At 36.3% G+C, this 27,379-nt stretch overlaps 1 long non-coding RNA gene across 1 annotated transcript; it reads right to left on the reverse strand.

The window, feature by feature from the left end:
• Nucleotides 1-203: 203 nt before the first annotated feature.
• Nucleotides 204-27,159, reverse strand: LOC127191529 (uncharacterized). Its single transcript, XR_007830917.1, has 5 exons — nucleotides 27,012-27,159; nucleotides 23,167-23,249; nucleotides 16,621-16,683; nucleotides 3,325-3,397; nucleotides 204-253 (listed from the first exon to the last, which is right to left on the reverse strand). It is a non-coding gene; the product is annotated as an uncharacterized LOC127191529 (long non-coding RNA).
• Nucleotides 27,160-27,379: the final 220 nt, after the last annotated feature.

Below are 27,379 nucleotides of genomic sequence, written 5' to 3' on the forward strand. Positions count from 1 at the left end.
GTCATAGGGGAGGGGAGTAATGGGAAAAAGGGAGGGAGGGAGGAATGGGAGGATACAAGGGATGGGATAATCATTGAGATGTAATAAGAATAAATTAATAAAATAAAATTTAAAAAAGAAAAATAATAAACAAAACAAAACAAGACAAGAAAGGTAACTAAGTGAGCTGTGATGAACATGACCAACTGTAAGCAGAGTTTCCCTATATTAGATCCTGCTTCCAAGGCACTGTCTTGAATTTCTCAAAGATGAACTATAATTAGAACATACAAATCAAATAAACATTTTTCTCCCAAAGTTGGTTTTGATCGGTGTGTTATCACAGCAACCTTAGTAATGCAACTTGCAATTTCTTAGTTGCAGAGTTGGTTTGTGACTGGTCAGTGTGCCTGCCATATCACAATCATGGGCGCCTGCATCTGGTACAGTCCCAGTTGGAGGGGAGTGCTCACAGGGCTGAGTTTTGAGATGGTTGTGATACATCTTCCATGTGTTCTTGATTTACCTTGAGAAGTCTATTGTTGGTCTCTCTCTCTGTGTGTGTGTGTGTGTGTGTGTGTGTGTGTGTGTGTGTGTAAGGTATTTGTCACCTGTGCCTTATAGTTTAGGATGCACAGCTAGTAGATATTAAATGTAAAAACATGATGTAGCTAAATTCTGCCTCAGGATTTATAGCAAACAGAACATAGTACTATTTTGTAAAATGTACACATTTTAGGGTAAGGAACAGTTTGAAAAACATGATTTTATACAATATGGAATAACTTTTTAAAAATGTGTGCACCACCACACCTGGCTTTTTGTAAAAAAAAAAAAAAAAAAAAAAGATTTATTTATTTAGTATACAGTATTCTGCCTGCATGTAACACCTGCAGGCCAGAAGAGAGCACCAGGTTTCATCTTAGATGGTTGTGAGCCATCATGTGGTTGCTGGGAATTGAACTCAGGACCTTTGGAAGAACAGGCAGTACTCTTAACTTCTGAGCCATCTCTCCTGCCCCAATATGGAATAACTTATGGGCAGGCATAACCTTGATCTCCACAGGAAGACTCTCATCACATTTGCATTTGCTAGTTCTGCTTTTATTTTATTTTTTTTTTCTGGAGAAAGCAGATCAATATAGCACATAGTATTTTAACAACCATTAATAATAAGAAGAAGAATAAAAGAGCCATGAATTAGAATGAAATCAAGGAGAGGCTTATGGGAGGGCTTGGGGGAAGAAATAATGTAATTACATTTTAATTTTAAAAATAAAATTTAAAAGAAGAGTATTGAGGAAATAGGGCAAAAAGATGCCTTAGTGGCGAAGAAGACACACTATGTGGGCTCGACACACTTAGTTCACTCCCCCAAAATGCATATGAATGTAGAAAGAATAATGAATTTCACAAAGCTACTCTCTGATCTCCACATGTGTGCAAGGCGTACTCATATCCACACACACAGGAACTCTAAACACGTATACAATAATAACAATAGCAATAGCAATTTTACAATAATGATAGTAAAGTTCAAAATGAGTGTTTCTAGTTAATCCAATCATCAAAACGCTCATGAAAATGAAAGAGAAGAATGAATTTTACAAAGTCACCTGCTGTCTTTAATCTCAGAACTCAAGGAATCAGCAGCAGTTGGGCCACTGTGAGTTTGAGGCCAGCCTGATCTATAAAACAAGTCCAGGACAGCCAAGGCTACACATAGAAACCCTGTCACAAAACAAAACAAAAAGAACAAAACAAAACAAGTAAAAAGACAAAACAAAACAAATTAAAAAACAAAACTAAAGAAAAGGCCCCCCAAACCAAAGTTACCTTCTGGCCTCTCAGGTTTGCTAAGGCATAGTCATACACACATATGTAATGATAATTATAATTATTATAATAATGACGATTAAAATGATAATAGTGAAATATAAGAAAAGCATTTCTAGAGGAATAAATACTGTTAAATTTTCGGAATGAATATTGGGCTTTCTGAATTTGGTTGTTTTTTATCAGTTGTTTTCAAAGCATTAATGATATTTTCATTCATCAAGTCAGTACAGGGTCTTGGGAGATAGGACATCCAATAAAGTGCTTTCCTGACAAATAGGCAGACCTGATTACAATTAAATTAGACCTATGAGAAATAGTCAGAGACAGTATGCACCTGTAATTCCAGCCATAGAAAAGGAGAGGCAGCAGGAGCTTGGGATTTACTGGCTAGTTTAGTCAAATCAGCAAGTTCTGGGTTATGTGAAAGAATCTGTCTCAAAAATGAGATGGTATGAGTAGGGCTGGGGAGAGAGAGAGAGAGAGAGAGAGAGAGAGAGAGAGAGAGAGAGAGAGAGAGAGAGAGATTAGAGGTTAAGAGCTCTTATGCTTTATCAAACAACCAGAGTTCAGGTCCCAGCATCTACAACCCATATCGAGAGGTTTACGAACACCTATCACTTTTACTATAGGGGACCTAACACTAACTGATGGCCACTCTGTCCAGCCCATACATGAGTGCATGGACACAAGTATCAATAAAATGTGTAGATTAAATGCTTAACTTTAGGCCACTAAGTTTCTTTGTGACACGAACAGTTAATTTTGAACATTTCGATAAATTGAAACGACAAACACTTGACCTTCAGTTCATAAATAAAGGAACACACACTAGTTCTATGCAATTGAATAGACATGTTACATGTCAGAGATCATGCTGGGATAGGCAGGCCCTGAAGACACAAACAGGTAACAAAAAGAAGTTGCAAAAGAGGTAACTACTTTCACTTGTCCTTTGACTTAGCCACACCTAGGTCTTCCTAAGTAGTTACTCTGAATCAGATGGCTGAGGAAGACTCAGACCTATTTTATAGCAAGTCATAGTCAGTATGCAGGATCACCTGGAAGTAAACAACTGAAACACTAGTTTCTTTCTCTAGTGGTCATTGAGGGAAGGCAGTAAGGATAAATTGTAAGTCTCCATTTATTGATTTATTGCTTCAGTATGTGTCTGGTGTTTACATGTGCTAAAGGTCATGTGTGTGGGTCTGAGGACAACTTGTGGGACTAGACTATTGGTAGGTTCTGCTAATTGGATCCAGTCAGCTGAGCCAACACACCTGTCTCAGAATTAAATTATAAAGTGCAAGTGCATGAACACTGAAGATGTATCTGATTAAAAAAATTAATACCCCCCCCCAATTATGATAGAGAACATAGTAGATTAAATAGTGGTCCTGCAATTGGAGACTATGAAAGAGAACTGATTGTCTTGGTCAGGGTTTCTATTGCTGTGATAAACATTATGACCAAAATTAAGTCAGGAAAAAAAGGTCTTGTTTTGCTTACCCTTCCACATTAGCTCATCATCAAAGGAAGTTAGGGCAGGAATTCAAGCAGGGCAGGAATCTGGAGGCACAAGCTGATGAAGAGAGCATATAGTAGTTTCTCTTACTTGTTTGTTCCTCGGGGCTTTCTCAGCCTGCTTTCATATAAAATCCAGGACCATCATCAAAGGGAAAACACCACCCTAGGTGGGCTGGACCTTCCCCCATCAATCACTAATTAGGAAAAATGCTCTACAGGCTTGCCTACAGCCTACAGCCAGATCATATTAGGAATTTTCCCAACTTGGATTTCTTTCACTCAGATGATCTTAACCTGTGCTAAATTTACTCAAATCAGCCTGCACAGTGCAAAAATGTGTGCTGTTTCCCTTCACACCAGGGAAATACATGTCAACCTGTAGTCTGGAACTCATGAAGATCTTCCTGTCTTTTTCTCTTCAGTGCTGGGATTAAAGGTATGTGCCACTATGCCCACCTTAGACTATCTCTTTGAAATCAGCAGTTTATATATAATGCACAGACCCAAAGAAAATAAGTAAAAAGAAGAATCCAAGGGAGGATTCTGAAATATCACTCAGAAGGGGAAGTAGATAAGTCAGAGGTAGTGGTAGAAGAGAGGGAACAAGGTACGACATGGAGTGTAGAGGGATATAAGGGTGGAGGTCTGACCTGGGGAATAGGGAGGGGGAGGTTACAGAGGAAAGAGAAACTGTCTTATGGGCAGAGGCCTCTCTGTGACAGCTGGAGATCTAAACTGAGAGAATATAATGGGGACTCTAGCCGAGACTACTAGTAGTAGAGGTCATTGTGTCTGAAGAGGACACCCTCTAACGAGACAAGACTCCAAGTAGAGGGAGGGGAAACACCAACCCACTCACAAAAACTTTGACCCAGAATTTACCCTCTCCTCTCCTTTCCTTTCCTTTCCTCTCCTTTCCTTTCTTTTCCTCTCCTCTCCTTTCCTTTCCTTTCCTTCATTCCTTTCTTCCACTTAAGGTCTCTCTTTATATATTTCATTCATTACATTTCTATTACTGTGATAAAACACAATGACAAAAGCAACTTATAAAATAAACAGTGTATTAAGGACTTGTGGTTTGAGACAGCATCTGTGGAGGAAAGGAGGCAGCAGGCAGCAGGTAGATTGTGTAGCTGCTATAGCTCCCAACTCAAAATACAATCGGAAAGCAGAGAGAGGTAACTTAAAATAACATGAGTCTTGTGAAAGCTCAGAGCCTATTCCCTGGGATCTACCTTGTCCATCAGTGACACATTTCTTGTCCCTCATTAGCTACAAACTCAGGGCCAAATATTCAAATACCAGGAACCAAATGGGGCATCTTATTCAAATCACCATATTCTGCTCCTTGACTCTCATAGTTTAGAACCATATCGTAATGTAAAATCTGTTTAATTCTACTTCAGAGGCAGGCTCATCTCTGAGTTTGAGGCTAGCCTGGTCTATAGAACCAGTTCCAGGACAGCCAGAACTACAAACAAAACTCTGTCTTGAAAAACCAAACAGATTTAGTCTCACAGCCAATCTTTGGGAAGAAGGCAGGGAGTCTTATGGAAGAGTTGGGGGATAGAAGGACCCCAAGGGGACAGGAGCGCCATAAAAAGACTAACAGAGTATAAAAATCTAGGCCCAGGGGGTCCTATCTGAAACTGATGCACCAAACAAGGACCAATGCATTGAGAGGAACTATGCCTCCTGTTCAGATGTAGCCAATAGGCAGTTCTGTCTCCACAGGAGCCCCCTAGTAAGGTGAATTGGGGTTATCCCTGCCATGGACTCTATTGCATGCTCTTTTATCACTTGCTCCTCATGGTGTGCCTTACCAGGCTACAGAGGAAAAGGTTGCAGGCAGTCCAGATAAGACTTGTTAAGCTGGTGTCAGCAGAAAAAGGAGAAGGACTCTCCCTCTCTGGGGACTAGGGGAAGGTCATAGAGTTGAAGAGGGAGGGGAGGGGTGGGACTGGGAGGAGACAAGGAAGGGGCCTACAACTGGGATAAAAAATAAATAAATTGAAAAAAATTAAAAAGAAAAAAACAAAAAGAAAAACAAAACAGCAACAACAAAGAAAGTCCTAATATTTCAAAGAACGAATACTGTTTAAAAATCCAAAGTCTAGCCAGCCACTCTGGTCCACACCTTGAATCCCGGAATTCTGGGAGACAGACACAGATCTTTGTGAATTTGAAGCTACCTGGTCTAAAACGGGAGTCCAGGACAGCCAAGGATACACAGAGAAACCCTGTTTTGAAAACAAAACCCAAAAACCAAAAGAAAAATCTCTTTTAAAACTCAAGTTAATATTTTAGATGTACCATCACCCCCATAAAATCAAAAGCAAGTTACATATTTCCTATATTACAATGAATGGCATTGAGCACATATCACCTCTCCTTTGAAATAGTCTCAGGCTGTCTCGAAAAGTGACAGTGATGTCTGTAACTAAACAAATGATAAAAATACTTTCATATATAAAATATAGTTTCTTAAGAAAGCACTGTAAAGATACATCCAATGTAGTCGGAGAAAAGATCAATAAATATGAGTTCTCAAAAGCCAGATGAAGGAGAGATAAACCTGCCTTTTAGGATCCCAAGTGTGGGATTGGAACAGTCTCATGAGAGAACAGGTGAGGTTAATCCACTAAAAGAGCAATCACCTCATGCAGGAGCTTAGTTGTTGCCAGCTAAAAAGATCCCGTGAACAGACTCTGGGAGGAGATATATAAATGAGCCCAGAACTGGAGGCGGGGCTTTTTGGAGACCTGGGATAGCTTTGGCTGTTCATTGCTATACTTTGAGATGCTCCTAGAGAGAACCGCTTGAGGGAAGGCTTCTGGGCTCCAGCTCCTGCTGAGGTTCTGGGTTCTGGATACTCTAGTTCCAACAGAAAAAAAAATCTTACAGATTGTGCCAGGAAAATCATGCCTTAGAACTGATATCCTTAAGGTTTTGTTATTGTGTCCATTAATCCTCATTTTCTATTGTTTTGGTTAGTCGGGTTATAAGGGACGTATGCTCAGTCACTAAGTTGTTAATAAAATATATTGGTTAAAAAAATTGAGCCTACAGCCAGAAATATATAAAGATAGATCTTCAGCAATCAAATATGGAGAACATTCAATGGAGGGAAGAAAAGACACAATGATAACAAGTGTGAAAGGAATCATGGATCAGAAAAAATTTTATGCCATGGAAGGTGGGAGAATAGGCTAAGAAGGGAATATTGGAAGGGAAATTAACACGAAAGAACTTTAGGGAAAACCATGAGAAACTACTCTTTCAGAGCTTCTTAGAATATGCAGATATATAGAGTTTAAATGGAGTGACCATGTAATGGGACAACAATGCCCCTATTAGATACCACAGAACTGAAAATAAGGAAGTCCGGTACCAGGAGTAGTTTAACGTTTTTGTCATTGTTGGTTAGTAAAGTTCCACATACCTATAATTTACTTTTCTATTGCCAAAGGGTGAAATAGTGGAATGGACTTCATGAGAGTAGCAAGCTATTTTCTAAATTGTGATCCCCTTCACAAGGTGAAAACTAGAAATGACACCACTGTCAGCACCAACAATCACTACTATTCTGTGATGAAGAGACATAGTATTTGTCTTAGTTTGATGGGCTATTGCTCTGATGAAACAGGGCAGAGACCTGGAGGGAGGATCTTATTGGGTGGCCCTGAAGAGTATTACTTACTGGCTTACTCCTAATAGCTTGCACAGTCTGCTTTCTTATAGAATCCATGACCACCTGCCCAAAGTATCTGTACAAAATTGAGCTTAGCCACCCCACACTTCTACTACTTAAGGACATGTTCTGTAGCCTTTTCTACACATCACTCTTTTTATGAAGGCATTTTCTCAATCAACTATTTCTCTTCTCTGGTGACTCTGTCTTTTGTCAAATTGACATACAACTAGCCCATCTAGTATTAAACCAAATTCTAATGTTTTATTGGTATATACAAAGATTAGTGTGCCTTTCAAACTTCATCAGAGAAGCTTCTTTTTTTCCAGTATATGGCAAGTAACACAGAGACTCATAACTGGAAAAAGTACAGAAAATACGAGATATAGTTATACAGAAAGTATGATGGAGGGTAAGGTACTATTCAAAATGGATTTCTGCACAGAATATGCTATCCATTCTAAGCCTAGGAGTTGGAAATTAGGTAGATGGGCAGAATCATGCAGATCCACATATTTGGATGGTGTAGAGAATGTGCTTTTGGGAACAAGGCCAGATATACTTCTTAGATATGGTAAAATTTTAAAGTGAAAATATATGTGGGGGTTAGTTAATTTTTATTGCTTTGAAGCAAATATGCAGGTAAATTACTAAGATAGGCCATAGATATTACTGGTGATGAGTTGGGAGTTATCTGCTGTGATTTTCCCATCTGGATTGATGCTAAACATCTCTCTCTCTCTCTCTCTCTCTCTCTCTCTCTCTCTCTCTCTCTCTCTCTCTCTCTCTCTCTCTCTCCAGAATTTCTTTTGTAGTCCTGGCTGTGATGGGATTTGTTCTCTAGATATTGCTTGACTTGAACTCAGATCTGCCTCTCTTTCAAGTTCTGGGATTAAAGGCTTGTTCCACAACTGTTTGACAGATGGATATTCAATTCTTAATCTCTATCTGAATTAATGAGAGAGGAATTCACACTATGTTACTTACATATTATTGATGAATCAAAAATACTTAAAAATATTACTGTAAGCAGAACTGATCTCCTAGTAGTGTAAGATGTGACTAACCAATGGAACATTAAATTTGTATGGGACAGCCTAGAAGCCCCCAACATTTCTTGATGAGAAAATGTGATCTTGAGGATATTTTCTGGGACATAGACGACCAGACATGTTGTGAAAAAAATTATATACTTGGTCAATATTTTTCCCTCTTCTTGAAAAAGAATGGCCCCAGAGTCAGATGTCTTGGGTGCTTGCTATAGGTTAAGAAGTAATGTAGTGACTTTGTGGATACCCGAAGTAGTGAAATGTTCAGTCTGAACATGGATGATAATACTATTCCTGAAGGAATGCCAACTAAAAATCACATTGGGAAAGATACAACTTCCACTGAATGTGGGACATGAAAAAAGGATAAAGGATGAACACATGTAGAGTGGTTCTCTAAGATGTTATTCTTTGCTAATTGATGGAATAATTTCTTTGTAACCTAATTCAATAAAAACCTATCTGTCGATCTATCTACAAAGCATTCTCCTCATTAATATAATAAAATATGAATAAATATTAAATAAAGAAAATACTAAAAATATATGAGCAAATATATATATATATATATATATATATATATATATATATATATATATATACAATCCCTCATTTTATTTATTTTTAAATTTCATGGTGTCTTTTGATTATATTCACTCCTTCCTCCCATTCATCCCAGATCGACCCTACCTTACCCATCTAATTTTTTTCTCTTCTTTTAAAAAATTTCAATTAAAGTTTACCTAGCTGTGAATCTGGCAAACTATAACATTAATAGGCCTGGCAAAAGATGCCCACTTATGCAATAGGGTATGAATGTCAAGGGGAATAATCAAGCTACACTCTGGTTGGATTTTGAGGTCTACATCCCATGTTGAAACTTATAAATGGTGCTGTTATTGGGAACAAAATCTTGTAGCCAAACAGATTATAGGACATAAGGAAAAGTCTAATACTATTACTCTGCAAAATGAACACAGTACTAAACCAACTCCTAATGACTTATTTTTATACACAATGCTCATTGTATTTGTTAAACCTTATCAGGAAAGATTCTTTTGCTAGAACATGGTACTTAACATAAAGGCCCATAACTGTTCAAGATGCGAAGAATAATATATTGCTGAGTTCTAGGCACAAAATGGAATGCCTATATTATATTCTTCCTCCTAATGATCAGGGTTCATGGTAGACGACACACTGGGAGGATTATATTACTTTTAGACAATGAATGATTAAAGTCCCATTTCTTCAATGACGTGGCTACTGGTGTTTTGGCCATACTACAGGAGAGGACACACACAGAAGTTTATTTGTAATGTGTGTGTGTGTGTGTGTGTGTGTGTGTGTGTGTGTATACAATGTCCATATGTAAAGGTCAGAGGAAAGTTTTGTGGAGTCATTTCACAATATCTACCTTTATATGTATTCTAGATATCAAATTCAAATTGCCACGCTTGAACAGCAACCACCTTTATCTACTGAGCCATTAGCTTTTATTTTTTATTCTTAGACAGATCCATACATGGATAGAAGGAGTTTTGGTCATCTATATCCTGTATCTTTGTAATGGCTATACATCTGCCACTGAATTTCTTATTTCCAATAAGTTCTTATCTTACTTTTATGAAATATATGTACTTTCATGAATTTTTGAATACTAAATGTGGTCTTAAGTTGGCATTTGAGTTTCTAAATTTAATTTTACAAAGTTATAATATAATAATATCATTTATTCCTTCATCCAAATCCTCCTTTAAATAGGTATTGACTTTTACTCATATAGGTCGGTGGCTTCTTTTTTACAGTTAATCTCTATTTTTAGAATTTATAACTATCTACTTATATTTTGTCATTTTGTGTGTTTGTGTGATGGTACATGCCAATGCCACAGTATGTGTGCCTTCAGCAGATGAAATTCTTTCCAACATGTAGGCTCTGGGGATCCATTTCATGTTGTCAACTGCAGCTTCATGTACCTTATCTTCCTGAGAAATCTAAAAACTTTCTTAAAATTGACCTTGAAGTGCAAAGAACCAGAGTATTAAGTTAGTTCATTACAGTATTTTAACAAAATATGCTCCACAGTGCCTGGAGTGATAGCACAGTAGTTAAAAGCACTTGCTGCTTTTGCAGTAGACCCGATTTATGTACCCAGAACCCACATGATGACGTACAACTATCCATAACTGGCTTTAGGGATACAATTCCCCTCTTCTAACTTCTGATGGCACTAGGCACACATATGACCCACATATATAAATGGAGCCAAAACACTCGTGCACATAGAAAGGAAATTAATACATTTCATAAAGAACATATTACATATAGCAGGATACAACATTAATATTTTGCTGCATTTTGTTATCTGAGCTCTCTATCATGTTTACACAATCATTGTAAATCTCAGAATAATTGGCATTAAATGTCAATTTATAATGTTGTAAATATCTTTTGAATCGAATAGTGTATTTTCAAATTAGAATAATATAACCTTCATGGAAATATAAAATGTGGCATGCGTTCCAGAGGAAAACTGTCTACCTATCATAAAAATAGTAGGTTGACTACATGGATAATTATGAAAACACTGGTATAGAAGATGTTTATTAAAATATGTACAGTATTTCCTATAAATGGAGACATTCTTGGTGAAGTAAAAATTCCATAGCCAATATCATTATAATGTGTAAATTTTCAAACGTGTACTCAAAATGCAAATAGGCAAAATAACCTAAATTACAAATGTTAAATAATCAATGTGGGTTAAAATGATTTTAATAGTGAAATTATGAATTTATGGGTATTTGTAAGTTAAATAATTTTGTGCTCAATAATATTAAAGAAAAAGTGCAAGATGCACTTGAACCTTATTTTTTGGAAAAATAGACTGGTCAGTTTTTACTATAAAATTGACACAACCAAAAATACTTGAGAAGTTAGAACATCACTTAAGAATCCCCTCCATCATATTGTTCTGTGGGGATTTTCTTTACAGATGATTAATGTGGTCAGGTCCAGCCAACTGTGTTGGGGCCATCCCTAGGCAGGTAGGTATTGTTTGCCATCAGAATGCAAGCTGAGAAAACTAGAAGGAGAACATTAGTAAACAGTTTCCTCTTATGTTTCCTGCTTCTTCTCCTGCTTCTGTTCTTCTTTTTTTTTGTTTGTTTGTTTTAATTTTTAAATTTAATTTATTCTTGTTACATATCAGTAGTTATCTCATCCTTTGTATCCTCCCATTCTTCCCTCCCTCCCATTTTCCCCTTATTCCCCTCCCCTATGACTGTGCCTGAGGGGGAGACCTGCTTCTGTTCTTGCTCTTAATTTGCTCAGAAATGTATTGTTACCTAAATGTGTAGGAAGAAGTAAACCCATTCCTATTATGTTATATTGGTTTAGTTTTATCTGAGCAGTACATTTGCAATTCCTATCAGCGATTATAATTAAATTATTTGTAAAATATTATGGACCAACTCTATGTATAAATTTAAGGTAAGTACACACAGACCAGTAAAGGACAATTGATAAATACTCCTGAGTTTGTGATAAACACCTAGGAAAACCCATAAATGAATAATGTAATAATGATGAAGATCTTCATAAATCCTCTGTTTGCAGTGTATATATTAAAAAGTGAACTCTGAAATTGCAGAACAATTCGGATTCTTCCCTTTCTTTCCTCCCATCCCTCCTCCAGCTCAAAAACTCTTGCCTTCCAGTAACCATAGAGACAATGACAGCTATATTAACTCTCAGAACAGAGTGACAATTCTAATTGTAGATAAAAGGCAGTGGGACCAAGTTTCTGAATTTTTTAATTGTGCAAGCATTCATGTATGCCTACATGCTTACTACATATGTGCTAAAGACTGAATCTGGTGCTTCTCTGTTAATGGAAAGCATGCACATAATTTAGAAGCTTTACCTCCAAACATTCATAGATATTTTCAAATTTTCCCTTTGTTCTCTACCCACCCTTCTCTTTAATTAGTAAAAAAACAAAAACAAAAACAAAAACAAAAACAGAAAACAGTGATTAGAGAACAGTAAAGGAATAAATGTAAAATTGCCAATACTGGGAACATATGGAAGTTTTTTTAAAACTTATTTTTTAAATTTTATTAATTTATTCATATTATATCTCAATGGTTATCCCATCCCTTGTATCCTCCCATTCTTCCCTCCCTCCCATTTTCCCCTTACTCCCCTCTCCCCTCACCTATGACTGTGACTGAGGGGGCCTTCCTCCCCCTGTATATGCTCATAGGGTATCAAGTCTCTTCTTGGTAGCCTGCTATCCTTCCTCTGAGTGCCACCAGGTCTTCCCATTCAGGGGATGTGGTCAAATATGAGGCACCAGAGTATGTGTGAAAGTCAGACCCCACTCTCCACTCAACTGTGGAGAATGTCCTATCCATTGGCTAGATCTAGGTAGGGGTTTGAAGTTTACTGCCTGTATTGTCCTTGGCTGGTGCCCTAGTTTGAGCCAGACCCCTGGGCCCAAATCTGCCTTTCATAATGTTCTTCTTGTAGGTTTCTAGGACCCTCTGGATCCTTCTACTTTGCCATTCTCCCATGCTTCTCTCATATAGAGTCCCAAAAGGATGTCCTCCCCTCTGTCCCAGTTTCCTGGTAAGTGAAGACTTTCCTGTGACATGCCCCTTGTGCTAGTGTGCAGATATAAGTGAGTGTATACCATTTGACTCTTTATGCTTCTGGGTTAACTCACTCATTATGATCATTTCTAGTTCAACCCATTTGCCCACAAATTTCGGGAATTCCTTGTTTTTAATAGCTGAGTAGTATTCCACACCACCAAACCAAATAACCCAATTGAGAAATGGGGCTTCGAACTAAACAGAGAATTCTCAACAGAAGAATATCAAAAGGCTGAGAAACACTTAAAGAAATGCTCAACCTCCTTAGTCATCAGGGAAATGCAAATCAAAACAACTCTGAGATTCCATCTTACATCCATCAGAATGGCTAAGATCAAAAATTCAAGCGACATCATATGCTGGCAAGGATGTGGGGAGAGAGGAACACTCCTTCATTGCTGGTGGGAATGCAAACTAGTACAGCCACTTTGGAAATCTATCTGGTGCTATCTCTGAAAACTGGGATTAGGGCTTCCTCAAGACCCAGCTATTCCACTCCTTGGAATATACCCAGAAGATGCTCCAGCACACAACAAGAAAATTTGCTCAACCATGTTCATAGCAGCCTTATTCATAATAGCCAGAACATGGAAACAGCCTAAGTGTCCCTCAGTAGAAGAATGGATAAAGAAACTGTGGTACATTTACACTATTAAAACTTATTTTCAAAGAGACTCTCTGAAGTATTTATACATTCAGATGTTCAAGTAGATTCAATTGCTGAGTGTGGATCTGTCCACCATTAGAACTTGAAAACCCAATTTCCAGATTCAATCTGAGTGGTAGAGAGAACAAAGAGAAAAATGTTATTGGTCATTCTGCTATTTGCAATTTCCTGGGTTTGCCATTGTAGGAAGGAGGCTGACACAGAAAAAATATTAGGGAATAGATGAGGCTGTGTCTCACTAAATATTTACTTTTTAAAAAAGATAAACCAGAGATGGACAAAATATGGCTCTTTCTTCCTTAGAGAAAAGAAACAGTAAGTGATGTTTTTCATTTCATTGTAAAGTGAGGAATACGGGGTCTTCTGAGGCAAGAGAGATGTTTGTATTCAAACTCCAACAATAAAAGAAAATTTAAAATTCTAAAGACAATCCTACATGTCTTTCTTTATCTAAAAAACAACTGCATTCATGAAAACCTAGCAGATATTTTCTCTTTCAAAATTTATTTACACATAAATATTTTATTTTTCTGATTTCCTATAAATATACTCTGTTAACATTATTTCCATACCCCTCTCTCCAATTTCTTACTCCTTCAATGACTCCTGCTTCTCCATTATACCTCCAATTCATGATCACTTCTATAATTGTTACATACACATGCACACACACACACACACACACACACACACACACACACACACACACAGTAGCACAATAAGTGATATAAAAACACTCAAATAGGGCTAACAATGTGGCTCAGATGCTAGCTTCTAAAATGACTTGTGTCTATGACCTGAGTTTAATACCCAGAACTCATATTGTGGAAGATAACTGAGTCCCTCCAACTTTTTATAAGGTGCAATCATTTTCTATGTCATGCATGCTATCTACAATACACATAGATGACAAAATGAAATAAATGTGAGAAAATTTTAACATGTACCTCACATGGATAAACATGGTAATCATTGGTACTCAAAGAATAAATTGTTCTATCTTGCTATTTATTAAATGTCTAAATCCTTTGAACCACAGTAAGTAATACATAAGATTTTCTGAGTAAATCATTGTGAAATACAATAATACACAGAAAATACTTGATTATCAGGGTCCTGATATATTTGGTGATGGTAATGTAACTGACTATTTCTCAGTATCAATACATAATTTTAAAATATAACACAAAAGTCTTTTTGTGAGTCTGTCATGTTTGTATATTCTACAGAATGGCCATCAGTTACATCCTCACATTAAACTGCATGTATCCATATCATGGAAAACTAGATGGACATGGACATTTGGATATGATAACTTAAAACAAACTTTTTTTGAGACAGGGTGTCTTAGTTAGAGTATTATTTCTGTGAAGAAACAACATGACTACTGCAACTCTTATAAGGAGACACATGTACTTGGGGGCTGGGTTATATTTTAGAGGTTTAGTGCATTATCATAATAGTGAGAAACATGGCAGCATGTAGGAAAACATGTTTTCTGGAAACAGAGTTGGGAGTTCTACATCTGGATCTTCAGGCAGCAGAGGGAGACTGTGTGTCACAGTGGTCATAGCTTGAGCCATAGGAGACCCCAAAACCCATCCTGACAGTGGCACACTTCTAACAAGGCCATAACTCAGTGCTTCCCCTTATGGGCCAAGCATTCAAACACATAAGTGTACGGGTGTCATATCTATTTAAGCTACCACACAGGGTTTCTCTGTACAGCCCTTGCTGTCCTGATACCTATTCTGAAAGTGAACTCATGGAGATCCTTCAGCCTTTGCCTCCTGAGCGCTGGTATTAAAAGCATACCCTACCATAACTAGGCATTTCTTATTACATTAAAGGACAGAAAAGACTATCACTTTAAAATGATAATGGTGAAAATAAGTACCATTTAAGAATTACCAGTTTCAGGGCCATGGCAAATGATGAACTATATATTGTTGAGGCAGAGTGTGGTGATTTGCATAGGAGTGGCCCACAAAGACTCCTGTTTTTGAATGCTTGGTCTAGACGAAGTGGCAGTACTTGGTATTTTGTTGAGTAGGCCTTGTTGAGTAGGTGTGGTCCAGTTGGAGGACATGGGTAACTGTGGGAGCAGGCTTTGATGTCTCAAGTAGTTCATTTCCTGCTGTTTGTGATCAAGTTGTAGAAATTTCAGCTACTCTAGTACCACATATACCTGCACACTGCCATATTCCAGCTATGACAATAATGGACTAAATCTTTGAAATGTAAGCTAGCCCCAAATAAATGTTTTCTTATATAAGAGTTGCCAGGCTCATGATTTCTATTCACAGCAATAGAAACCTTAACTAAGACAGAAGTTGGTACCAAAATTATGGGGTATTGCTGTAATAGACCTGACCATGTTCGGGGACAATTGTGGAAGGTCTTGGGAATGTTGGGCAAGAAAAGCTGTTGAGTACTGTGAGTTCATTGGGATGTTCTTGAGGAGCTTGAGAGATAAGAACAATGAGATCAGTTCAGAAGGTGGAAGCCTAGCTTGTGAACTTTCAGAGGGAAATGAAAAAACTCTATCAGTGCTGTTTACTGTTTTGAAACAGATTCTGTCATTCTTGTCAGCTGGAGGTAAAGAGTCAGCCACAATTAACAAGAGAGGAGCACAGTTGAAGTGAAACATTAGTATTATAGATACAATTGAAGCTGGATAGCTGGAGCTAAGAAATTAGCAGTGATTAAGAGGAGACAGGCTCATAGGGTATCAAATCTCTCCTTGGTAACCAGCTGTCCTTCCTCTGAGTGCCACCAGGTCTCCCCCTCCAGGGGACATGGTCAAATGTGAGGAGAGATTTGATACCCTATGAGCATATACAGGAGGAGGTAATCCCCCTCAGGAACAGTCATAGGGGAGGGAAATAATGGGAAAATGGGAGGGAGGGAAGAATGGGAGGATACAAGGACTGGGATAACCATTGAGATGTAACAAGAATAAATTAATTAAAAAAAAAGATCAAAAAAAAAAAAAAAAAAAAGAGGAGACAAGCACCATTGTGGTGAAATCATCTGAGAAGTGTGTCATAAGAGCACAGAGAAGCTGTGTTACAGAGGTGACCAAAATCATACCTTTTGTTATCAGTAAGACACAGAGATAATGAATTATGAAGGCAGTAAAATTATATTAACGCTTGCAAATAGCAAACTGTACATTCAGGTTCTTTGAGGACATTGACATTACATTACCTGCAATCTTAAGGTTCAATTCTTGTTCAGGTAGTGTGCATATTAGTGGACAATATCTAGTAGCTGTGAAAAAATATAGAATAAATAAGATATGTTTAATATTTTTTCTGTCCTGGACTCATTTTGTAAACCAAGCTGGTGTTGAACTCACAGAGATATGCCTGCTTCTGCCTCCCCAAGTACTGGGATTAAAGTTGTTTTCTACCATGTCTGGCTATGTTTAATACCCTTTTAAAAATATTTTATTAATTTGTTCATATTATATCTCAATTGTTAGCCCATCCCTTGTATCCTCCCATTCCTCCCCCCTCCCACTTTCCCCCTACTCCCCTCCCTTATGTCTGTGACTGAGGGAGACTTCCTCCCCCTCTATATGCTCATAGGGTATCAGGTCTCTTCCTGGTAGCCTGCTATCCTTTCTCTGAGTGACACCAGGCCTCCCCATCAAGGGGATGTGGTCAAAAATGGAGCACCAGAGTTTGTGTGAAAGTCAGATCCCACTCTCCACTCAACGGTGGAAAATGTCCTGTCCATCGGCTAGATCTGGGTAGGGGTTCAAAGTTTACTGCACGTATTGTCCTTGTCTGGTGCCATAGTTTGAGCAGGACCCCTGGGCCCAGATCTGCCTGTCATAATGTTTTTCTTGTAGGTTTCTATGACCCTCTGGATCCTTCTATTTCCCCATTCTCCCATGCTTCTCTCACCCCAAGTCCCAAAAGGATGTCCTTCCCTCTGACTCACTTTCCTGGTAAGTGAAGACTTTCATGGAACACGCCCTTTGCGCTAGTGTCTAGATATAAGTGAGTATGTACCATTTGACTCTTTCTGCTTCTAGGTAAATTCTAGTGTTTCTAGGTGAACCATTTCTAGTTCAATCCATTTGTCCAAAAATTTCGGGGATTCTTTGTTTTTAATACCTGAGTTGTATTCCATAATGTAAATGTGCCACCGTTTCTTTATTCATTCTTCTACTGAGGGATCCAAAATGTTTAATACTCTTAAGTGTATTTGGAAAGTAATATTTTCCCACAAGTGGTAGGAATGCCCAACAAAATATGTAAAACTGATGGTGATGATGATTTTGATGAAAAATATGAAGTAAAGACATTGAAGAAGTCAATATGAGACTCACACGTTTCAAATCAGAAAGGATTCAAACCAATAACAGTATGATTTTGAAGGTCAAGAATCTTTCAAAAACACAGAACAAAATACACTCATAAATGTGCTAAGTCTATTGACATCAAAGGAAAAACAAAAGTGTGTATAGACAAAAGTTGTTTTCTTCATATGGTAGATATCATGACCACAGTTACATGATGATTTGCTAATGGATGACTGACAAAGAGTCTATATAATATCTTGGCTTAGTGATTCAAAGCATTTCTTCTTGCAAAGAGTGTCAGTTTGGTTCCCAGGATACATATCATGATTTAGAACAGTTTCTACAGGGATCAAATACCCTCTGGAGATGTGTACTAGGCCCACATGTGGTGCACAAGCATATGTGTAGCCAAGACAATTCTATATATAAAATAAATAATTTATAAAGTGATTTGGAAAAGAATTACTTGGTCAAGTTGAAATAAGATATCTTTCTTCATTTCTTCAACAGTAGATATCTGATTGTCATTTCTGTAATACAAATGAACAGTATTTCCCTGCTGTGTTTTATAAATATGTCCAAGAACCATTGCCAATAATGTGCTTTTTAATATCCCTGTTTTGTTTTTTTTAGGGCAGAGATTGACCCATTGCTTTATTTAAAAACAGATATTTGAAATGTTACATAGCACATGTTAATTGTGGTCAGGAGTTATCCTGTCTCATTGTAAATGTATCTTTGAAATTAATTTTATTCCTTCTCAAGTCTCTGATAGGGTTGAGGAACAGATGGCTTAGTTTTACAATTAAGCTTAATTGTTTAGGGATTAAGATGTTTTTAGGTCTAGATAGATGTTTTAAGTTGATGATGATGAGATCATGATAGATATTGATTTACATTAAGAATTTTAGACCCACCAAGATAGGAAAGAAATGTTCTTCAAGGATGCTAAATAAAAATAGCCAAAACACTATGAATGTAACACACACACACACACACACACACACACATACACACACACATACACACACACATATATATACGCATATATATACATATATACACACACACATATATATGCATATATATAATTACTGATTGTTTTGTGGTTCTTCTTGCTATAGGTTTTTTATTGTATATATTATAATAATAAAATATATGTAAAATATTTAATAAAAAAGAAAAAACAACTGTGGTCACATATAAATATATTGACAAAAATATGGATGTGGAATGAACTCAGCATTTTAATAAAGTAACAAACTCATATAAATACACAATTGTACACTGCAATAAAAGCATGACTATGAGAGGAAAGGAGCAGAGATCTCATGTGGGAAATGCACTTTCCTTCCAATGTCGAGTGTCCTAGGTACCAGAGATAGTTTCTATTACAAGTCTTTTCCCTTTTCCTTCTGTCCTGTCACCATTAGCTTATGTTTCACTTAAACAGATACGACAGTTAAAATGGCTGAAAGTATAAAAATTTTGTTGCACCATAGTCTGTTTCTTTGTATGTAATTGTTTGCCTCCCGGAGTTACTCTTCTGGGAGCAAATGTGTATGTAACCTTGACTCTAAATTATCCTTGATTGGTTAATAAATCCCTAGACCTGATCAGAGCAGAAGACAGGTAGGAAGAACAAAGTTTTGGAGGCTTGGCGGTCAGGAGGATTATGGGAACAAGATGAGGAAGAGTGACAGGAGAGGCAGAAGTAGAAATCAGAGTCACCATGGATTAGTATAAAAATGATAGATCAAATAATGAGGCAGTACAGTTTAGAGATATGTATGTGAGTTTCTGTCCTTTTTCCTATATTCTCAAAGATTGTTCTATAATTTCCATCCTATAACATCAAATTAAAATAAAATAAAAATACTTAACAAGTACATGTGAAGAGTCCTTACTTTGCATTACATATTATTAAATCAGTTTACCATGTGGATAGGTTTTTCTTATTTTAGATTAACTTGCATCTTCAAAGCCTGCAATGGTAAATAACTCTTTAAAAAGATGCATTCAGCCAATCTCAGACTACTTCATCTACATATGATCTATCATTTGTTTTCCTAGTCTAATTACTGAAGACTAATGGCCTTAGTAACTTAAAAAATGTTGAATTCATAATTATAATTTTTGTTTTTATATTAAAAGAAAAATTACAAAACTTTGAGTGCAGTAGAGATGGGAAAGTACATAGAGCCATTGTGGTGCAAGTTTCAGAGAAATTATAAAGTGAAAGACTACATAAGACACATATAGAGCTGCAATCTCAGTACTTATTTGAAAATAAAATGAAGAAAGTTCTTTGAAACATGAATAGTTTCTGAATGATATTTTATACGAGGTCTTAATTCTGCATTTAATGATGAACACTCAAGCAATAAGTCTCACATTACTATTATTTTGTTGGAATACTACAAATTAAAAAAGCACCAGTAGAAAAACTATAGAGCATTAAAAGAGCAATACAGTACATCACCTTCTATGAAAAGGTAGAGTAACATTATTTCTAACAGTTAATTTTCAGATTAATACAATATAAACAAATAAAGAACATCCACTGATTAGGATTGTGGCAGCAGCATGACCTATATAGCCTTTGTTTGGTTTGCTCTGATCCTGTGCTATCATGTGGTGAAAGACAAGGTGATGATCAGAGGATAAGATTAACATTCTCATTAAAGCAATAGATGTCACTGTGGAATCTTTCTGACTTTGTTTACAATAGTTCTGCCCAATGTTAACACTGGGAGTCCCATTTGCAATGTCGGATGTACTAATCTTGCTCCAGCATGAAGAACACATCATCAATGACTTAATCACCTCTAGCACAACTCCTCCATGTTAAGAGAAGGTAGTAAAAGTAAAGAAGAAAGCATCTGTCAAGTCTGATGATGACATGTGTTATGATGATAACAACATGTTTTTTTCAATGTGTCTATCATCTATCTATCTATCTATCTATCTATCTATCTATCTATCTATCATCTATCTCTGCATTGTTGATTTACCTGCATGTGTATCTGTGTCAAATTTTGCAATAGAGATCTTTGTGAGCTGACATTTGGGTGCTAGAAATTAAACATGCATCCTCTGGAAAAGTAATCAGAACTCCTAACCACTGAGCCATCTCTTCAGCCCCAGTCTTTGGTCTCTTTATATTAACCCTTTTTGTTCACATGTTAAATAAAATACAGAAATTGTTAAAAAATATTTTGAAATTTTCAACTAACCAGACCAAGTACATGAAATACTTGGACAGAAGAGTAAATCCTTGGAGTTGTCACACTGTATAGAGGACACTGCCCATATGCCTGGGGGCAGGCTGGTTTTGAACTCACATAACACTCTATCTCATTCCCAATAGGCCATCTTACAAACTTTTTCTTAGCAAACTGATAATATACATTGTTTTTGAGATATAATTACATTTCTCCCTTTTCTATTTTACCTCTGAACTTTCCCATACCACTCCTTGCTTTCTTTATTATTTTGTAATTTTATTAATGTATTCAGATTACAACTCAGTTGTTATCCCATCACTGGTATCCTCCTGTTTCTCCCTCCATCCCACTTTCTCCCTATTCCCCTCCTCTAGTTCTGTGACCGAGGGGGATCTCCTCCACCACTACATGGTCATAGGCAATCAGGTCTCATGTTGGTAGCCTACTTATTCTATCTTTGAATGCCATCAGTCCTCCCCACCCAGAGGAGGTGGTCAAATGTGGGGTACCAGATTTCATGTCAGAGTCAGTCCCCACTCTCCACATAACTGTGGAGAATGTCCTGTCCATTTGGTAGATTAGAGTAGGGGTTCGATCTTTACTACTTGTATTGTCTTTGGTTAGTGCAATAGTTTGAGCAGACCCCCCCTGGGTCCTGACCCACCCATCACGATGTTCTTCTTGTAGGTTTCTAGGACCCTGTGGATCCTTCTATTTCCCATCCCCTATATTTGTCTTACCGAGAAACCCAGTAGGATGTCCTCATATCTATCCCAATCTCCTGGTAAGTGAAGACTTTCATGGAGACATGCCTTTTGGACTAGTGCCCAATTATAAGTGAGTATATATCATGTGAGTCTTTCTGCTTCTGGGTTAACTCACTCAGTATGATCACTTCTAGTTCCATCCATTTGTCGACAAATTTCAGGATTTCCTTGTGTTTAATAGCTGAATAGTATTCCATAGTGTAAATATACCACAGTTTCTTCATCCATTCTTCAACTGAGGGACATTTAGGCTGTTTCCAGGTTCTGGCTATTACAAATAAGGCTGCTATGTACATGGCTGGGCATATGTCCTTGGTGTGTGGTGGAGCATTTTCTGGGTATATTACAAGGAGTGGAATAGCTGGGTGTTGAGGAATCCCTATTCCCAGTTTTCTGAGAAAGCACCAGATAGATTTCCAAAGTAGCAAACCAATAATTTAAATGATTATCTCTCTTTTAGAGAATGTGTAGTCTGCAACACTAAATTGAGAATCACCTTTGAGAAAACTTACATTAATAAATTTAGGAGGTTCTAGTTTACTATCCTTTCTACTACCATTTTATTCCATTAAATTCAACCTCATACCTATACCTCTTCTTACATGAATTAGAAAACTCTAGACCTTCATTCATAGTATAACACAAGTCCTTACAAGTCACACTTGTCTACATCATGTATATGAGCTTACAGGAAATTGAGTCTTTTTCTAATCTAGGAATAAAGATGGGTATTTAGTGGAATATCCCTAACAAGTATCCCATTAGCACTGCATTACTTAGAAACTTCCTCAAGAACCTTCATTGCTGTCTTTAATGTTAGAACAGGATAAATTTCATTAGGTAAAATTGGAGAGACTCATACAGTAGGAGGTGGGGCATATATAATCAGGAATTGGTTTTTTTTTTAATGTCAGAATCATATGAAACTAAAAACAGAAATTGACATATTTGTGACTTTCCACAATGTTAGAATTTATTGAATGGCAATGAATTTCAAAATCTTCATCAATTTTGTTAAAGAGAATTTTTCAAGTAGCCCCACCTTCCAATAATAAAATGCCGGAGAGTGTGATACGACTTTCTCACGTACTCTGGTGCCTCACATTTGACCATGTCCCCTGGAGGGGGAGACCTGGTGGCACTCAGAGGAAGGACAGCAAGTAGCCAAGAAGAGACTTGATACCCTATGAGAATATATAGGGGGACGTAATCCCCCTCAGGAACAGTCATAGGGGAGGGGAATAATGGGAAAATGGGGGGGGGGAGGAATGGGAGGATACAAGGGATGGGATAAACATTGAGATGTAACAAGAATAAATTAATAAAAAAAAATAAAAAAAATAAAATGCCAATTACATAAACAATTTATTTTAGAATTTACTTATTATTTAAATTTATGTGTTTCGTATTATTTTTTGTTCTGAATATATGTCTGTGAAGTACATACCTGCAGAGGCTGAGGATGTCAGAAGTATTCCTCAGATTCCTTGGGAGTTGAGTCACAGATTGTTGTAAATTGTCATGTGGACACTGGAAATTGGACACAGATATTGAGGATGTGAATTCAGTACTCTTAAATACTGAGCCATTGTTCAGTGAACAAATAGGGATTTATAAATGTCAATATTAATTACTAGTCTAAACCTTTCAACTCAATGTAGTCTGTTTTTTAGCAAGATAAACACTTTGAAGGCTGCTATAACCTTCAGAAGATGGTGTAAACTAAATACCTATATCCACAAATGGAGGGCAGAGTCCAGAGGCCAAAAATATGTAATATTTCTACTTAGATCAGAGAAGTACTTTTATCATCAGCTGACACAAAAGCATAAAGAAAGAGTTACATCAACCATGTCTTAGCTCTAGGTAGAAATTACTGAGAGGATAAAGAAAAACATGCTGTACACTCTGAAATGTCAAAATTAATCAGTGACAATTTTCACTCATCCTCCACTTGCTTGTTGACTATAATAAATCCTCAAGAACTTATGATGTACTCTGATATAACCTCAACTCCCCTCATTTAGAAGACTTTGTTGAAGTTGCCTTTTCATTCATAATAGATAAGTGTACTATGGACAGTTCCAATAAGAATATTGAATTTTTTTATGAAACACACACACACACACAAATATGTGTGTATAATAAATGGCATAATATTTTAAGATAAATTATCTGGAACTGAATAACATCTTTAAAATATTGTCTTTCACTTCTCTGTTTAGCGATGTAATGGTAGAAAAATTACAAAAATGATAGATTTAAAAAGTGTGTTACACATCCATATTGTACTTAAAATAACATCTAAATTGATTTTTAAAGCAGTCTTTAAACCTGATAAAAAGTATAAGACAAAAACTTTATTTTTACAATTAAAGTGCAGACTGACACATGAGATGGCTTTTACAATCACAGAATTAATGCTGAACTCTTCATTTCATTATTTCTAAAAGCAAAATTCTCTGTAGGAATGCTTGTAAACCAATATTTAAAGAAAGCAAACAATATAAAATGGTAGCTCTAATGAAATCCATATAATTGTAAATTCATTATTTAAGCACTCTAATTCTAAACCTGGAAATGATAGAACAAACTCAATGACACTCTCTAGTGACCACAAAAATGTCAGGCTGGAGTTGTTAATGTTGTTCAGATTGGAGAAATTGTAAACCCCAAGGAAATGTGGCCCATGTGGTTTCCTCACACTGCCCCTGTATCAAAATATGTTCATGATGTGAGATTGTGATGTGCGTTCTGTTGTCAGCCTTGCCACCAGCAGCACAACACTGCAATAGGCTTTGAGGGAAGTTGGAGCGTGCTGAAAGGGAAAGGAAGTACTCGGCTTTAACCTTGGTGTTCAACAATCTTTGTTGGAGCAAATATCTTTTCCAGTTTGCTATGTTTTAAATAAATTCCAGAAGATATTCTAGTAATACAATTCTAAATAATTATAACAAAGAAGGATAATATCTACCACGAAGGACTCTTTTAAAAAGTAGACATTAATGGGGGAATAATGTGAAATATAACTATGACACCATAATTTTCAATGAAGATTACTTATTTTGTTATTTTAATGTAAGTTTAGGACTTTAATAATTTCTTAATAAACATCCATATTGTCAAAAATTTCATTCCTTCATAAATACTGCTGAATGATTTAATATTATTACAATTGTACTTTCTACATAGTACATGTGCAAAACAAAATGAATCCTATGAAGAAAAAAATGAATCACTCTCATGTAGGGATAGAAACATGATTGGCTCAATGCTAGGCAACTGGTCTATTTCTGAGCTGTATTTCCATATACATGTAAAATTTTAAGTTCTAATTTAGGGACAAATTCCTGGGTTTGTATGTTGTTAAGTAGTAACTGCATGAATCAGAAGTTTTGGCAATTCTTTGTCATGAGTTAATTATTTTTTCAGAAAAACTAGCCTGTGATTTCCAAGTATGTTCAAATGTGTGTGTGTGTGTGTGTGTGTGTGTGTGTGTGTGTGTGTGTGTGTATGTGTGTGTGTGTGTGTGTGTGTGTGTGTGTGTGTAAAACAGAAGGATTGGTATTTGTAAACCATTCCTAACATTCAGGATATTTCTTTTCTTCTTCCAAGGAATTAACAGAGGGCATCACACACATATGCCCCAGCAATCAGAAGAATTTTATGAATATTTTTCCTACAGTGAAAGTTTCTTAACATCTAAATATGCACCACTTCATGATGATTTCATAAGATTTTGAAAGTTAAATTTCCAGTATTGCCAGGAAATTTAAGAATGCATTGTTTGATATTTGGGAGGGTGAAATAATTAGATTACTATTTATAGACTTGTCTGAACCACAGAACAACTTCAAAGTTAATCCTTACAAGTTGGTGAAACACTATGTCAAAGAAGAAGAAGATTCAAAGGAAAAACTGACAAATGTTTTTCAGATATATATGTTCTAGTTGGAATAAGTATAGAGTTCTGGAAAGTAGAAACATATCATGGTGGTGTATTTAATGGGAGTGAAGAGGTTAGAAAACAATAGTATAAAGTACTAAGAAAAATTAATGATAAACTCCAAATTAAGTGGTAAGAATAATGGAAGCTCATAATAGAAGAATGAATATAAGGATGAGTAAATAACACAGAATTAATATTGAAAAAGTTATATGGAAACATGCTACTGTAAAAGAGTCTTTACTGTATAAATATACACATAAACATTTTTCAAATAGTGTTACCTAGTAAGCAGACAATGACTTCTCTATATTCTATGAAAACTATAGGCTAACAAATATATAGACCAGTAACAAGAGTGGGTTCTCTGCTTCGGATTTACTTTCCATAGAGTTCCAATACATTACAGCCTATTGCCAACATTCATAGATACTATACAGAATTCCAAAGTAAGACCCTATTGCTGAAGTCAGCACATGGTTAAGTCAAAGAAGAGAGAGATCTATTTAGCTTTCGCCAATAATATTGATTCTACTGGATATACTGGATAGTTTTCCTAGTTCTAGAAGATACCAAGCACGCTACAACAGAAGAATAAGAGTTATACTCATCTTTCAAAGCTCTGAATTCCAGTGATTAAAATAACCAGTCTGAGCCAGGCGGTGATGACGCATGCCTTTAATCCCAGCACTTGGGAGGCAGAGACAGGTGGATTGCTGTGAGTTCAAGGCCAGCCTGGTCTACAAAGTGAGTCCAGGATAGCCAGGGATACACAGAGAAACCCCGTCTCAAAAAAAAAAAAAAACCAGCTTGTTAAAAAATGCCAGCTGATACAATAATAATATTCATATCTTGTGGATAACCAACAATTTTATTGGATTTTAAGGCTCCAAATCAAACTGGCTTTGTTTTTCAGGAACAGGAACCTGTTGGAAGACAGGTTCTTCCTCTTCGTGGCACACAAAGTCCTCATTTAAATCAACTCCAAGTAACTAATTGTCATACCTGAAAATGATTATTGCATCCACCAACCCACTTCAGAGACTAGAACATTAGGTAAACATATGTATCAAGTGGCTAGGCATAGTTTATATTTTAAAAGGGGGAGCAGGAATTTATAGTCTATGTTATATGAATTAATAGATGTAATTTTTGGACATATTATATACATTTTTCTTATGTAAAACTATGTGGCGTAATAGCAATATAATAAATAATTGATAGGTCTCATACACCTGTTGGCATGGTTTTTTTCATGCCTTTATTTTCACTAAATAATTGATAGGATATAATAATAATAATAATAATAATAATAATAATAATAATAATGTCTTTCATGAACTTACATTGTGGTAGGAACAAAGTAAAGGCAATGTCATTAATCCATTATGATTCCAAATTCTTAGCATCAATAGACAATGTAAATTTTATGGTTCTTCCTTTCTTAATTTATTTGACCATCTGTGTGTATTCCTAGAAAAAAAGATAGCCAGAATTGATGAAATGTATAAAATGATATAGAAAACAATTGCTATTGGAATTAGTCATTTTATTATACTGTAGTTTTTTTAGGTGACAATAAACATTCCCTTAATTCCTCTGATATTGCTCTGTCATAGTAACTGTAGATAAAATAAAAAATCGTTTGTGTGTGTTTGTTTTCTTTTAAAGGAGTTTTATTTAATATTTGTTTTTCTGCATAAATTGTTTGTGA

The sequence above is a fragment of the Acomys russatus genome, chromosome 7 (genome assembly GCF_903995435.1).
Source record: "Acomys russatus chromosome 7, mAcoRus1.1, whole genome shotgun sequence".
Lineage (NCBI taxonomy): Eukaryota > Metazoa > Chordata > Mammalia > Rodentia > Muridae > Acomys > Acomys russatus.